Genomic DNA, 16,120 nt, shown 5'->3' on the forward strand with positions numbered 1-16,120 from the left:
GCAAGGATAGATCTGTCAGTTCCCTCTTCTACTGGAGTCCATGAGGCAGGAACCTATCCTGTTTGAATTCTTCAAAGTCACTTAGATCCTCGGCTGAGTTAATGGGGAGGAAGCACAAAAAGTTAAGTTGAAACAGGAATGAAATGATTCCTTGAAATAATTTTCTTTAGTTTATTATTTCTAATTACTTATGTAGCTTTTGTGTTTGAGGTGAGTTTAAAAATGTAATAAGTTTTAAAATCTTATGCTTTATTGTTAAGAACATGTTAAATATCTGTGAATGTCAGAGTTATAAATACTTTCAGAATTAAAGACAACTGCAGGAGCAGTCACACTTGGCTCAGCTTTGTCAGTAGTCATAGGTTATCAGGAGTGTTTTTGAAACTCAGGCATTGTCTACACCATGCTGCTTTACTCAAATAGGTGAAGAGACAGCAAGGTGGTTATTCTGTATTGGGCACATGTACTATAGGTATGGGCATGGGGAGACCACAGGGAATAATTTTGAATGAGCCAGCACCATTCAATACAAAATGAATGAGATGGAATCCATACTGTGAACAATATAGACACTATACTAGAATCACTATAAGTCTGCATAAAAACAAAGTTGCCAGCAGAGAAAGTAGAATGATGAGAGTGGATATTAAAATACTAATTTGGGAAAAGTTATGAAAAATGGTAAAAATAAAACAATTTTTAGGTTTATTATCCTTGACATACTGTATATCATGAAATTTGATGTTTTGTGGCAGCAGTAAGTACTGTGAGAGACCAAAAATACTGTAAATTACAAAAACAAATCACTAAAAGCATAGTGCAAGAGAGAAATAATGATTCTGAAATTTGATGGCAGAAGTTGTGCCTAAAATATCAGAGGACCATAAGATATGGGAGCATAATTAGGTCATTTGGCCCAACGAGTCTGTTCAGCCATTCCAACACGACTGATTTATTATCCCTCTTAACCCCATTCTCCTGCCTTCTCCTCATAAACTTTGACACCCTATCAACTTCCTCTTTAATTGTATGCAATGATTTGGCCTTCACAGCCATCTGTAGCAGTGAATATCATAGAACATCTGGCTAAAAAAATTCTCCTTATATCTGTTCTAGTGAGACGTCCTTCTATTCTGAGGTTGTGTCCTCTTATCCTAGACTCCCATATCTACTCATTCTAGGCCTTTCATCATTTGATAGATTTCAATGTAATTTCTCCTCATTCTTTTAAACTCCAGTGAATACAGGCCCAGAGCTATCAAATGCTCCTCATATATTAAAACTTCCATTCCTGGAATCATTCACATGAACCTCCTCTAGACCTTCTCGAATATCAGCATATCCTTTCTTAGATAAGGGACCAAGACTCTCCCAATATTCCAAAGTTGTTTGAGTAATTACTTATAAAGTATCAGCATTACATCCTTTCTTGTACAGTAAATCTCAGTCATCACAAAATGAATGGTAACATTGTATTTGCTTTTCTTACCACTGACTCAACCTACAAGCTAACTTTTAGGGAATCCTGCATGAGGACCCCAAGTCCCTTTGTACCTCTACTTTCTCAATTTGCTCCCCATTTTGAAAAGTCTATGCCTTTATTCCTTCTCCCAAGTACATGACCATACAGTTCTCTACCTTGTATTCCACCTGAGACTTCTTTGCCCATTCTCCTAATCTACCGAAGTACCTCTACAGACTCTCTGCTTCCTGAACACTACCTGCCCCTCCACAGATCTTTGTATCATCACCCTACAATTTCCTGTCTTTAGCCTCCTTCGCTTCTTAAAGAGTGGAGTGACATTTGCAAATTTCCAGTCTTCTGGAACCATTCCAGAATCTAGTGATTATTGAAAGATCATTACAAGTACCTCCACAATATCTTCAGCTACCTCTTTCAGAACCCTGGGGTGAAGTCCATCTACCTTCAGACCTTTAGGCTTCCCATGTACCTTCTTCTTAGTCATAGAAGCTACATTCACCTCTGTCCCCTGACAATTTTGAATTTCTGGCTGACATCTGATGTCTTCCACAGGGAAGACTGACATAAAATACTAATTAAGTTTGTCTGCCATTTCTTTGGCCCTACAGGTGTCCCCCGCTTTTCGAACGTTCGCTTTACGAAACCTCACTGTTACGAAAGACCTACATTAGTTCCCTGTTTTCGCTAACAGAAGGTGTTTTCACTGTTACGAAGAAAGGCAGCATGTGAAAAAAAATCGCGCACGATAAAAAACAGCGCGGGCCCCAAGCAGCCGCTCTCCCCCGGATTCAGAACGGCGTTCTCGCCAGTATTGCTTAAACACATGTCTGTGAGCAGCCGTTTGCAAGATGAGTTCTATGGTATCAGAAAAGCCTGAAAGAGCTCGTAAGGGGGTTGCACTTAGCGAAAAACTAGACATAATTAAGCGTTTTGATCGTGCTGAACGAAGTAAGGACTAAGTGAGTTTGGCTTGTGGAAGCTGACGAAGAAGATGTTGAAGAGGTTTTGGCATCCCATGACCAAGAACTGATAGATGAAGAGCTGATGCAATTGGAAGAGGAAAGGATAACAATAGAAACCGAATGAGTAATGATAAAGTACGACTTTAATTTTGAAAGGGTACATCGGTTTAGGGGATATTTGCAGGATGGTTTGAGTGCTTACAAAGAACTGTATGATAGAAAAATGCGCGAGGCTCAGCAGTCAAGCAAGCCTTCCACATCAGCCACAGCAGACGACGAACCCCAACATTCAACATTGAGGCGGGTAGTCATTGTAGAGCTGCCTGCTCTAATGGAAACAGACAATGATGAGATGGCACCCCAGTGTCCCACCACCCCAACACCCAGGCCGCAGACAGATACCGATTTGCGGAGAATGCAGCAGTAGCCGGGAGACACACAGCACATCTTTATTAAAAAAGCCAAAATAAACTTGCTAATTAATTACGCGCCGGGCAGCACCTAATTAATTAGCATGTTTATTTCGGCTTTTTTCTTAAAGATGTGCTGTGTGCCTCCCGGCTATCGCTGCATGCTTCGTGGATCGGTATCGGTTCGCTGCCTGGAGGGTGGGGACCACTGCACCACCCCAACTCCGACGACTCAGCCTAACACACCACCATCCGTGTGGTCCGCGCTTTCCCAATTCCGGTAAGTGATACTACACTGTACATACATTATTTCTTCTTTATAGCGGCTGTGTATTTTTACGTGTTATTTGGTATGATTTGGCAGCTTCATAGCTTAAAGGTTACTGGAGAGCGCTTGCACCGTGTTTTTGCCGAAGGCGCTTGTGTGAGATTTTCGCTACGGAGAACAGTTCAGGCAATGATTGTGGAAAGGTATTTCTACTTTATATAAGCTGTGTAATTATCATATCATTCCTGCTTTTACTATATGTTACTGTTATTTTAGGTTTTATGTGTTATTTGGCACGATTTGGTAGGTTATTTTGGGGTCTGCGAACGCTCACAAAATTTTCCCATATAAATTAATGGTAATTGCTTCTTCGCTTTACGACATTCCGGCTTACGAACCGTTTCATAGGAACGCTGTACCTTTGGATGGTGGGGGAAACCTGTATTACTACCTATCCAGTGCCATTTTGTAGCAAACTGATGTCCACTCTTGCCTCTCTTTTACACTTTATCTATAAAATGTAAAAAGTCTTTTAGTCTCCACTTTTGTATTATTGGATAGCTTATCTTCAGATTTCATCTTTACTCTCCTTATTGCTTTTCTGTTGGTTTTTATAAGCTTCTTAATCCTCTAGCTTCCAACTAATATCTGCTATACTAAAGGTCCTCACTTTTGCTTTTATGCTGCTTTTGGCTTTGTATGTCAGGTATGGTTGCATTATCCACCACTTAGAAACCACTTCCTCATTGGGATGTATCTATCCCATGCCTTCCAAATTGCTCCCAGTAACTCTAGACTTTGCTACTGTGCCGTCATCCCTGCTGGTGTCTCTTTCCAATCAACTTTAGTCAGCTCCTCTCATGCCTCTGTAATTCCCTTACTCTACTATAATATGGATACATTGTGACTTTAGCTTCTGCCTCGCAAACTGCAGGGTAAATTCTATCATATTATGATCACTGTCTCCTAAGGGTTTCTTTACCTTAAACTCCCTAATCCATTTGGGTTCATTATACAACATCTAATCCAGAATTGCCTTTTCCCTAGTGGACTTGAACAGAAGGTACTTTAAAAAGTCATTTGCAGACATCCTAAAAAATTCTCTTTGGATCCAGCACCAACCTGATTTTCCCAATCTACCTTCATATTGAAATCTCCTATGATTATTGTAATGTTTCTTGACATGATTTTTCAAACTCTGATTGTAATCTCTACTCCATGCCCTGACTACTGCTTGGAGGCCTATATATATAACTCCCATCAGCATCTTTTTAAACTTGCAATTTCTTAACTTGACCCACAAGGAATCTACATCTCCCAATCCTATGTCACACCATTCTAAGGATTTGATTTTATATTTTGCCAACACCCCACCCCATCTGCCTACCTGCCTGTCCTTTTGATACAATGTGTATCATGAAGCTCCCAGTGATGATCAGCCACGATTTAGTGATGTCCACAGCGTCATGCCAGCCAACTTCTAACTGTGCTACAAGATCATCTAAATCATCTAAATGTCATTAACCCAAAATATTTAGCATTGTGTGTTTGTTTCATAAAGCAGCTGACTGAGAAGACATTAGCACTGCACACAAGAATAGCAAGATCAGATAAAGAATTTTCCTCTACGGGGGACCTATTGAAGTTTTCTAAGGGATATATGCACCAAGCTTGGAACAGGTCAGTTCAGCTTTTACTTTGAATAGATCAAACCTGGAATCAGGGTCCACATAACTACATTTGGACATTATGTCATCGGAACTGGGCATCCAATATAAAGTTGAAACTGAAAAATTGTCTTTAAAAGAAAGAAAGCCTTACCTGCAAAACTGGAAATATTAATCCATCACAAAGTTTTATTAGTAATCTTCTTTCTCTTTTAAGCTCTGATGAAGGCTCTTCAGCCTGAAATATTAACTCTTTCTTCTTCCACATGTGCTGCCTGACCCGTAAAGTTTTTCCAGCAATTTCTGTCTTAATTAAATAAACTCAATTGAGTGTTTTCAAGTGAAAATGGACCTTTTGACATGCATAAAACAAGCCTTATACCCCTCATTATGTTTTGTTCTTGCAGCTGAAGGTCTCAAAAATATTTGTACTACTATGGTCACAAGGTCAAATGTCCATGTGGACAGCAGCTTCTTGTGCAAGAATGACATATGTCTGAAGGACCATGTCATAATTTTCCACTTACACACCAAAATGCTGATTATATTCAATAATCTAATTTAGCTTCAAACCTACCACATAGAGCATAAAAATTACGACTGTGTGGAATTTCTTCTTCACTTTCTACCGCATATCTAATCCTTCCATTTTGTGTTACAAATAGAGTGAATGACAGACAGCAGCTGCGAGATTTAATTACATTTCTTCCTTTTTGTTGCAGGTGAAATCTGACATTGTGCAATTCTCTCCCACACATTGCTAGAAATCATTAACATAGATCAGTAAATCCAAGAGAAATACTTCTGCGAAGTGAGCTGTTGGTAACTTTGTGTTATATCCCTGGATCACAAGCATTCTGTGAGTTTACAGCTGTATAGGAATCTCATTGTAGGAAGATGGGAGAGGGCTGTTCAGTTGAAGAGAATCCGTGGTCGATGAAAGTTACTCCACAAGTATAAATGTACCAGAGCAGAAATTCCTGGTTTTGCTTCTGTGCCCTAACAAGGACAATAACTGCATGGATTTAGGGATATGCAAGTCCCACGATTTGGAATCCAAATCAGGAAAGTGGGATGAACTTTTGGATTGTAGATTCATCAAGAATTAAAAAGAAGAATTTTCAATATTTAACTACACATATGCAGACTGCAGAAACTGCTGTCAGCCTCATTGTTATTGTCACTATAGATTCTTGACCTATGTAAGGTTGCAAGATCAGCAATATTTGATCCTGTAGTTCCAATATTAATGAGATATTCCCCACCTCTCACAAGTTTTGTGCATGACCCCAAAATATGAACCAAGACTGTGAGCCAAAGTTATTGAAGGGGATTGCTTTTTGAATGCACTTTAGTTCAACACAATAAACATCAATAATTATTATCATAAATTGCTATTCTGCATAAAGAGTGGAATTTCTACTGTGAACTTGCTGCAACAGGATCATTTATTATTTATGACCCGTCTTATAATGTTGTCAGATCCAAGGCACAGGTGAAATCTTTCCTCACGTGCATGGACAGTTTAGTTTTATGTGTTCATCAATTGCTGATTTTCCAATAAAACTTAAAGATATTAATTTTGCAAGACTCAGAGGAAACTACCAGCCTTCCGGTTACTCAGCCAAGAGGCCATTCCTTTTAGTGCATGACGGCTGAATCATGAGGAGAATATCTCAATGATCTTGTCTTCTGCCAATGATCGAGTACTTGCATTTCCACCATAAATTATTGGAGCATTAGATATTGAGAAACAGAAGCAGGAGTAGGCCATTCAGCCTCTCCTGCTTTCTCCAAATTGTGGATAATCTTTTACCTTGGCTCCTCTCTTCTGTACTAACCCAATATCCTTATACTTTATTATATCCAGTAATCTGTTCATCTCTGTCATAACTGGCACTCAATAAACTTCTTCATGAGAGAAGTCCAAAGGTTTATTACTGTCTTGATGAAAATAATTCTCTTCATTGGGTTTTATGACAGGGGTCATTGATCTTAGACAGCCCAGCTAGAAGAAACAGCAACTTCACATCTACCTCGCAAACCCCATAAGAATTTTGTTTGTTTCAATGAAATCACATCATTTTTATAAAATTCAGGGAGTATAAGCCCAATCTGGTTAATTTCTCCCCATACCTAGGGATCAATCCTGAGAAAACATGTCAATCCCCTCTTTTGCAACTGATTTGGCTGAGGAAGAGTAGAACAATGAGAACAGATGTGTAAGTGAAAAATTAAGCCCCAGCTTTCTTTTTCCCATTTCTGGAACACTGAAGTAAATTTGCAACTCAGACTGCAAGAACACTGATACTTGTACTACGTTTGTGGTGAAAGTAGCTCTAAGGTCTTTAGCATCAAACTGAGAAGCAGCTTTAACATCCAGGCACAATAGAACAAATAAATCTCTTGTTAATATTCAAAATACTTTGGTTATGCTGCCTGTGCCTACAATTCCTTAACATTGACTTTTCTAATAAGACTTAATACATAAGAATAATCATGCCGGACTAAAATGTAGAAGATTTAGGATTTTCTAAACTACTTTGTTTTAAAGTATATTGGTTGACACGCAGTTTGAGAAAATGAAGGTACATTTTATAACAAAAGGGATCGAAGGGCGTATTAGTTAGTAGTGTAAGCTTTGAAATAATTTGACACATGGATCAGTATTGATTACTATAACAGCTTCCCTAAGGCATATATACAGCTCTAAAATCAGAAGTTATTAAAATAGATCTTTAATCCACAGCCTGAATAGGTGTTGGATGAGCGCAGCAATCATGCAATTGCCTCTTGAGAAATCATGAGAGCCTCAAACCATTTTGAATGTCAGTACTATTGTCCTGACGGATGTGTAAATTATCAGACTGCCAAGGAGAAACTTCCAGAAGTCCTAGCATAAAAAACAGAGCTGGTTTCTGTTAACTCTGAGCTGAGACTGGACATCAACAGCATCTCATGGAAATTCATCACAAGTCCCTGACACAGCCCTGGATGTTGCAATGGAGATCAAAGTCAAAGTTGTGTTTACTGTCATATGCACAAGTACATCTGTGCTCTGGTACAATGAAGAAGTTACATGCAGCAACCTCATAGGTACATAGCATCAAATACACAGCATTCACAAGGAAAACATAAACACAAATTGTACAAAATTTTACAAGAAAGAACACATTTAGAGCAAAAATTAAACAATATCTCTTGCAGTGCAAGGTGGTCAACGTGGTCATGGTGTTGCTGTATGATTGTGCAGTTTGTTTTAAAAACTAAATGGCTGAAAGGAAGTAGCTGCCCTTGAACCTGGTGACTTCAAGCTTCTGTACCCCCTGCTTGAAAGCAGCTGTGAGAAGATAGCATGGCCCAGATGGTAAGAATGTTTGATGGCAGATATTGCCTTTTTGAGGCAATGCCTCATGTAGATACTACCTATGGTGGGGAGGGAGGTGCCCATGATGTATTGGGCTGAGTCAACTTTTCTCAGCAGTTTGTTACTTTCCTGTATTATCAAACTGCCATACCAGACAATAATACAACTAGTCAAAATACCTCCAGCAGTACATTGCATGGAAGCTTTAAGATTGTTTGGTGACCTGCTGAACTTGCTTAAACTTCTAAGAAGGTAAAGTAACCTCTAAAACCTTCCTTGTGTTTGCATCTGTGTGCTGGTCACCTGACATGTTAAAACCCAAGAATTTTAAGCTGCTGACCCTGTCCACCGCCAGTTCACCGTTGTACGCTGGCGTGCATTCACTTGCCCTCCCCTTCCTAAAGTCAACAATCAGTTACATGAGATAGTGTATGTTCTGGGTTCTTGTTACTCCCATAAATACTTAAATACCCGAAAGCTAGCTCCAATCCCAGATCCTCAATTTTCAGAAGATAAATACTGTAGTATCAACCTAAAGGTCATAGCTCCGCACGAATCTCCATCTAAAGTCCACAATATCACAAGTAATAAAACAACCTTACATAATCAGTCAAGATAGAAATTATTTCTTTTCATTTGATGCCTGTTTCTCATATTTCTACGTTGCTCTGCACTTTCAGCGTCCCAGGACTTCAATATCATTTTCTGCCTGTAAAGACTTATTATACCAGATACAGCAAATCAATCTGCAGTTACTAATGGCAATAACCTGTCGTACATTGTGATATACAAACATTTGTAGTTGCATAAGGAAAATTATTTTTCCTTTTCTCTGCTATTTCATAGTATCGCCCTTATGTATTTCTGCTTGGCAACATCTCCCCTTTCTGCCTACTGCTCATTCAATATCACTCAACAACTTGCTTTGCTATAAAAATCAGGCCTTTGATAGAGCCACACACTAATAAACATATATTTTTTTTACTATTGAACACATTAGTACACATTGTCAAGGAGTGGGTAGGAACTGGCAGGCAGCCCAATCCCATCCGGTATGATGAAACATAAAGTCTTCACCATTCCAGGCATGTCTCCTTCAGAGCATAAATGATGGAGATTTGGCATTAATGGAGGACAACAAGATGTGTGATATGTTCTAATTATCTAACGTACATTTTTAAGGAAACTGTGCAAATTGCTGTTGCCTTGGCAGAGTTCCCATGAGCCTTACTAATCCCGCTTTATTGCACATTCAAGATTTCTTGCCTTGTGGATTCCTTTGTGCAATCAAAACCTTTGGATGAAGGCTCAGAATGGAGCCAAGCTGTGTACCACTTCCTCATTTTCCAACATACAGCATCTGAGGATGAGAATAATTCTGAATTAAAGGAATTAAACCCACATGAGGTGAGTCCTTTATAAGAATGTTTGCCACCAATGATATACATGTATGTCTCGACCCCCATGGAATTGTTCAAAATGGCAGTGGAGAGAACAGAATCATAATCAGATTGGTTTGTACAGCACAATTATTCTCCACTGCTTAAAACAGCACTAACACCAGGAGAATGTTATCCCCACTCTCTCTGAATATGTTAACTAGTGCATTAGAGATTCTACTGAAATTAATCTAAATCAGACACTCTCTTAGAACCTTGCCTCATAGTAACTTCAAGAGTTTTACACACTATAAAAGATGACAACATAAATGCATCAATAATTTCCTTTTCTGTTTTCTCAAATCATTATTTGATACTCTTCTGTGATTAAATAAACTGCTAGTCCTTTGTTTCTTGCTTTAAGCATTCATTAATAGCATCAGTGGTTTTTTTTTGCATTTTGCCTATCACTCCATTTCCTTACAGTACTCTCAAAGTTGATAAAATAATCTTCATTTCTCTCAAGGGTTGGATATGAATCTATTTATCCATCATAAAGCTTAGCATGCAGTTCATCAAACTGGTAAGACATTAATTAAGACATTTTGGTTTAATCTTGGAAATAATCCAATCCACAGCAGTGGAAGGATAATTAGGTAAGTGCATTTTCTTCTGGCACGTTTAGGGATTGGCCAATACTTTCTGTTCGGCACCATGTTTCCTATAATCCCTATAAACTGCCGGGATTCAACAAGTGTGTTGGCAATGGAAGAACTAAACTATGGAAGAAAACATTAAACTCAAATGGGTCAAGACACTGGGAGGAGACAAGCCAATCATCTTTGTTCTTGTCATGAGGTTAAAGGAATGGAGACTGCCATTTTGTAAAGCTGCTCTGCATCTTCCATTTTGTGAACTGGTTTTGCCTGACCGAATCAGTGTTTTAAAGTAGACACAATGATGCTCCATGTAATCTGCTGCACTGGAGATTATTTCCAAATAAGAAATTATTTGTGAGGTGTTCTGCTGTATACTAAAACTTTCAGACTTGTGAATAGTGGGGTCCGTGTCTGCCCTGAATGATTCAAGCTGTTTACTGGTTTGGTATCTGATTCATAACAAAAAGCCTTAAATTACCAGTTGTCACTTCTGACAGGGGGCAATAAATAGATGCTGACTCAGACCAGAGCCAATAAGAAGGTGTTTATAGGTCAAAGAAAATGATGAAATCAAATTAAGTTTCATTACCATTCAAACCGTACGTGGATGCAGTTGAATGAGATAGCGTTCCTCTGGGGCCATGGTGCATAATGTGGATTCAAAATAGCAAGAGACAGAAAAAAAACACAGACACACATTGTTATGCAAGAAAACACATGTATAGTTCAAGTCCCTGAGTGACATGCAAAATGGTGGTTCAAATCCTGGCATTCCAACCTGTCATTCCACCAGTCGATCACTGGAGGGCAGCAATGGCAGGAGAGGCCAGCTTCCAAGAGCACAGACGCTATGCAACACCACCTCCAGTGTCTCTCACCTGGAATGCAGCAGCAGGCAAGCCCACGGTTGGAGGCCTAGCCTTCACTACAACTGAGGCTATGCTGCTGCCTCATTGCCTGTCTCCCCACCAAATAAACCAAGCACTGGGTTCTCTTTCTCCAACCTGATCATTGGCTTCTCCTTCTCCATACCACCTACCATCCATGTACCTATCCAAACTTCTCTCAAGCGTTGAAATCGACTCAGATGCACCACTTGCACTGGCAGCTCATTCCACACTCTCACGGCCCTCTGAGACAAGACAATTCCCCTCATGTTCCCCTTAAATTTTTCACTTTTCACCCTTAACGCATTAGCTGTCTGCAATTATCCTATCTATATACCTCACAATTTTGTATACCTCTATCAAATCTCTACTCAATGTTCTCTGTTCCAAGGAATAAAGTCCTTACCTATTCAATCTTTCCTTATAACTCAGGTCCTCCAGTCCCAGCAAAATCTTTGTAAATTTTCCCTGTTCTCTTTCAACCTTATTTGCATCTTTCCTGTAGGTAAGTGACCATAACTGCATACAATATTCCAAATTACACCTCACCAACATTTTATACAACTTCAACATAACATCCTACCTCCTGTACTTAATACTTTGATTTATGAAGGTCAATGTTCCAAAAGCTTTACTTACGAACTTATCTACCTGTGACCCCATTTTCAATGAAATATGGACCTGTAATTCCAGATCCCTTTGTTCTACTGCACTCCTCAGTGCCCTATGGTTCACTGCAAAAGATCTAGCCTGGTTGGTCCTACCAAAGTGCAACAGCTTGTATTTGTCAGCATTAAGTTCAATCTACTATTTTTTCAGCCTATTTTTCCATCTGGTCCAGGTCTCACTGCAAGCTCTTATAGTCTCCCTTGCTGTTCACTACACCCCCGATCTTGGTGCTGTGATGTCATCGGCAAATTTGCTGATTCAGTTAACTATATTATCATCCAGATCATTAATATAATAAACAACAATGGACCCAGCATCATTCCCAGTGGCACTCCATTAATCACAGGCCTCCAGTCAGAGAGGCAACCATCTACTACCACTCTCTGACTTTTCCCACAAAGCCAATGTCTGATCTAATTAACTATTTCATCTTGAATTTCAAGTGACTGAACCTTCTTGACCAACCTCACAGGTGGGACCTCCTTAAATGTCTTGCTGACGTCTATGTAGACAACATCCACTGCCTTGCCTTCATCAACTTTCCTGCTAACTTCCTTGAAAATCTCCATTAGGTTGGTTGGACACGACCTATAACACACAAAGCCATGCTGACTATCCCTAATCAGTCCCACTCTATCCAAACAGTCATATATCAGGTGCCGTAGAATACTTTCCAATAACTTACCCACGGCTGAAGTCAGGCTCGCCGGCCTATAATTTCCTCATTTATTTTTTGAGCCTTTCTTAAACAATGGAACAAAATTAATAATCTCCAAACGTCTGGTACCTCACCTATCACTAAGGCTGATTTAAATATCTCTGCCAGGGCTGCTGCAATTCCTGCATTTGCTGCACAGGAGGTCTGAGGGAACAGCTTGTCAGGCCCTGGGGATATATCCACCCTAATTTGCCTCAAGGCAGCAAACATCTCCTCCTCTGCAATCTGCATAGGGCCCATGACCTCACTGCTGCTTTGGTTCACTTCTTTAGACTCTGTCCATCTCCTGTGTAAATGCAGACGGAAAAAAATTACTTAAGATCTGTCCCATCTCTTTTTGCCCCACACATGGGTTGCCATACTGATCTTTCAAAGGACTAATTCTGTCACTTGCTATCCTTCTGCTCTTAACATATCTGTAGAATGCCTTCTCCTTGTCAGTTAGGGAAACCTCATGCTTTCTTTTAGCCCTCCTGATTTCTTTCTTAAGTGTTCTCTTGCATTTCTTATACTTCATAAGTACCTCATTTGTTCCTGCCTGCCTATACCTGCAATGTACCTCCTTTTTTTCTTAAGCAGGGGCTCAGTGTCTCTTAAAAACTAAGGTTCGCTGACCCTGTTGTCTTTAACTTTTATTCTGACAGACACATACAAGCTTTGTACTCTCAAAATTTCACTCTTGAAGGCCTCCCACTTACCAAGTACAGTAAACCACCTGCCCCAATCCACGCTTGCCAGATCTTTTCTGATACCATCAAAATTGGCCATTCTCCAATTTAGATTCTCTACCTGCGGACCAGATCGATCTTTTTGCATATTTTCTTTGAAACTAATGGCATCATGATCACTAGATGCAAAGTGTTCTCCTACAGAAACATTTGTCACCTGCCCTGTCTTATTCCCTAATAGCAGATTAAGTATCACACATACTCTCTCATTGGAATTTCTAAGTACTAATTAAGGAAACTTTACTGAACACATTTAACAAACTTCATTCCATCTAGTCCTTTTACAGTATGGCAGTCCTAATCAATATGTGGAAAGTTAAGATCACTTACTATAACAACCTTATGTTTCTTGCAACAGTCTGTGATCTCTCTCCAAATTTGTTCCTCCAAGTCCCACAGATTGTTGAGTAGTCTATACTGTAGCCCTATTAATGTGGTCATACTTTATTATTCCTCAATTCCATCCATAGATTTCTAAACATAGCACAGAATTCCCCTCCACTGTATGAATTGTATTGGTGGGAAAGAATAATCCATACTGCCTAGACCGCTCCATGGTACTCCGTACCCCCCAAATGACCAGAAGACTCATGGGCCCACCGAAAGAGTGGCAATAATGGTATTTGAGACTGTGGGCAAAATGTCGTAGTGTCAACACAAGTGAGGTTGTCAGCAATGCTGTTAAAGCTTATCATTGGCAAATCATCTTTCAAATGGTCCCTGACATGGTAAGCTGTAATGGTAATATGCAATGATTGGCTCCAAGTATCCTTTCATAATTCCGCTCCCCATAAGGGATGACCCGTAACAATATGAGGCTGCTGGTTCCACCGGGGCAAACAGATAGTGAGTTCATTAGCAACGGCCCAAGAATCGCTATAAATACGGGCTTCTTCAGTTTCATGCATAATGACTGTGTGCACTGCTACGAGCTCTGTATATCAACTTGACCCATCAGAGCCTTCCTTCTTCAGAACTTGTTGGGTGAGAGGGTTAAAGGCAGCAGCCTTCCAACAGTGACAAACATACTTCCATATCACAAAGCTGTCAGTGAACCAGGCATGCTGGTGCTGAGCAGAATTCAGAAGATCAAATGGAACACCCCAAGCAACAGGCGAGACTTTGACCAGTGTGGCTTTAGATGTGGGTGGTATAGCCTGAGGAGACTCAGTAAGCAGCTCATGTATTTTATTAATTCCATCCAGTCTCTTGGATATGCATTTAGAATTATACCACTTCCACTTGACAACTGAATTCTGCTGTGTACCCTCATGGGCGAGTGTGTCAAAGAGTACCCATCCCATAATAGGAAGGTCAGGGTGGAGAGAGAGACAAGAGAATCTTCCATCTGTGTTTCAGTCTTCATCAAAGCCCAGCAGCAGGCAAGTACAGTAAATTTTAAATTGCCCCATTCAGGCCAAAAGATTTAATCACTGAGGAAGCTTTTATACTCTTGTGGAATAAGATCTTTCCTGACAAGCGGGAATCACCCAGCTTGGCAGGTGAGATTTATGGCTGTGAAACAATCTCATGTTCTGGGGCCTCCTCCATGGTAAACACAAAATACTCTGCAGATGCTTGGGTCAAAGCAACACTCACAACACGCTGGAGGAACTCAGCAGGTGGGGCAGCATCCGTGGAAATGATCAGTCAATGTTTCGGGCCAGAACCCTTTGTCAGGACTGAAGAGAGAAGGGGCAGAGGCCCTATAAAGAAGGTGGGGGGAGGGTGGGAAGGAGAAGGCTGGTAGGTTCCAGGTGAAAAACCAGTAAGGGGAAAGATAAAGGGATGCGGGAGGGGAAGCAGGGAGGTGACAGGCAGGAAAGGTGAAGAAGGAACAGGGGAAAACACAATGGGTAGTAGAAGGAGGTGGAACCATGAGGGAGGTAGTAGGCAGCTGGAGAGGGGGCAGAGTGAAACTGGGATAGGGGAAGGGAGGGGGAGGGAATTACCTGAAGTTGGAGAATTCAATGTTCATACCAAGGGGCTGGAGACTACCTAGACGGTATATGAGGTGTTGCTCCTCCAACCTGAGTTTAGTATATGAGGTGTTGCTCCTCCAACCTGAGTTTAGGTTGGAGGAGCAACACTTCATCTACCGTCTAGGTAGTCTCCAGCCCCTTGGTATGAACATTGAATTCTCCAACTTCTGGTAATTCCCTCCCACTCCCTTTCCCTATCCCAGTTTCACTCTGCCCCCTCTCCAGCTGCCTACTACCTCCCTCATGGTTCCGCCGCCTTCTACTACCCATTGTGTTTTCCCCTATTCCTTCTTCGCCTTTTCTGCCTATCCCCTCCCTGCTTCCCTTCCCCCACCCTTTTTCCCCTTACTGGTTTTTCACCTGGAACCTACCAGCCTTTTCTTTCCCACTGTCCCCCCACCTTCTTTATAAGGCATCTTCCCCTTCCCTCTTCAGTCCTGACAAAGGGTTCCGGCCCAAAACGTTGGCTGATCGTTTCCACGGATGCTGCCCGACCTGCTGAGTTCCTCCAGTGTGTTGTGAGTCTTGCCTCCTTCATGGTTGTTGTCGGAGTTTACTTTGGGACTGCAGGAAGTGCTCTGAGTACTCTTGACATCTTTCTTCTGAACGTATTGATATCCCAAACAGGGCATGGCAAGGTTCACTAGACAATGTGGAGGAGGGAGGAGAAGATGGCGCGCGACGCAGCGCACGCGGCCATTCCGAATGAATATCGATATGTGTAACTAGGGGTGCCGTGCACAATCCGGTTTTGATGGGGACAGCCATGAGAAAGCGCAGAGGAACATTTGGAGTAACTTCTGAAATGCCTGCTTTGCTGCCGCTGCTACTGTACGTTCGAGAATCTCCGGAGACAAAGGCCCCAAATCCTCGGCCTTGCATATCGCCTGTTGCCGGGGCCGGGGTCGCAACGCTCGGCAGAGATGGTGCTCGGTGCTCGG

This window comes from Mobula hypostoma, chromosome 10 (assembly GCF_963921235.1).
Source record: "Mobula hypostoma chromosome 10, sMobHyp1.1, whole genome shotgun sequence".
In the NCBI taxonomy this organism is placed as follows: Eukaryota; Metazoa; Chordata; class Chondrichthyes; order Myliobatiformes; family Myliobatidae; genus Mobula; species Mobula hypostoma.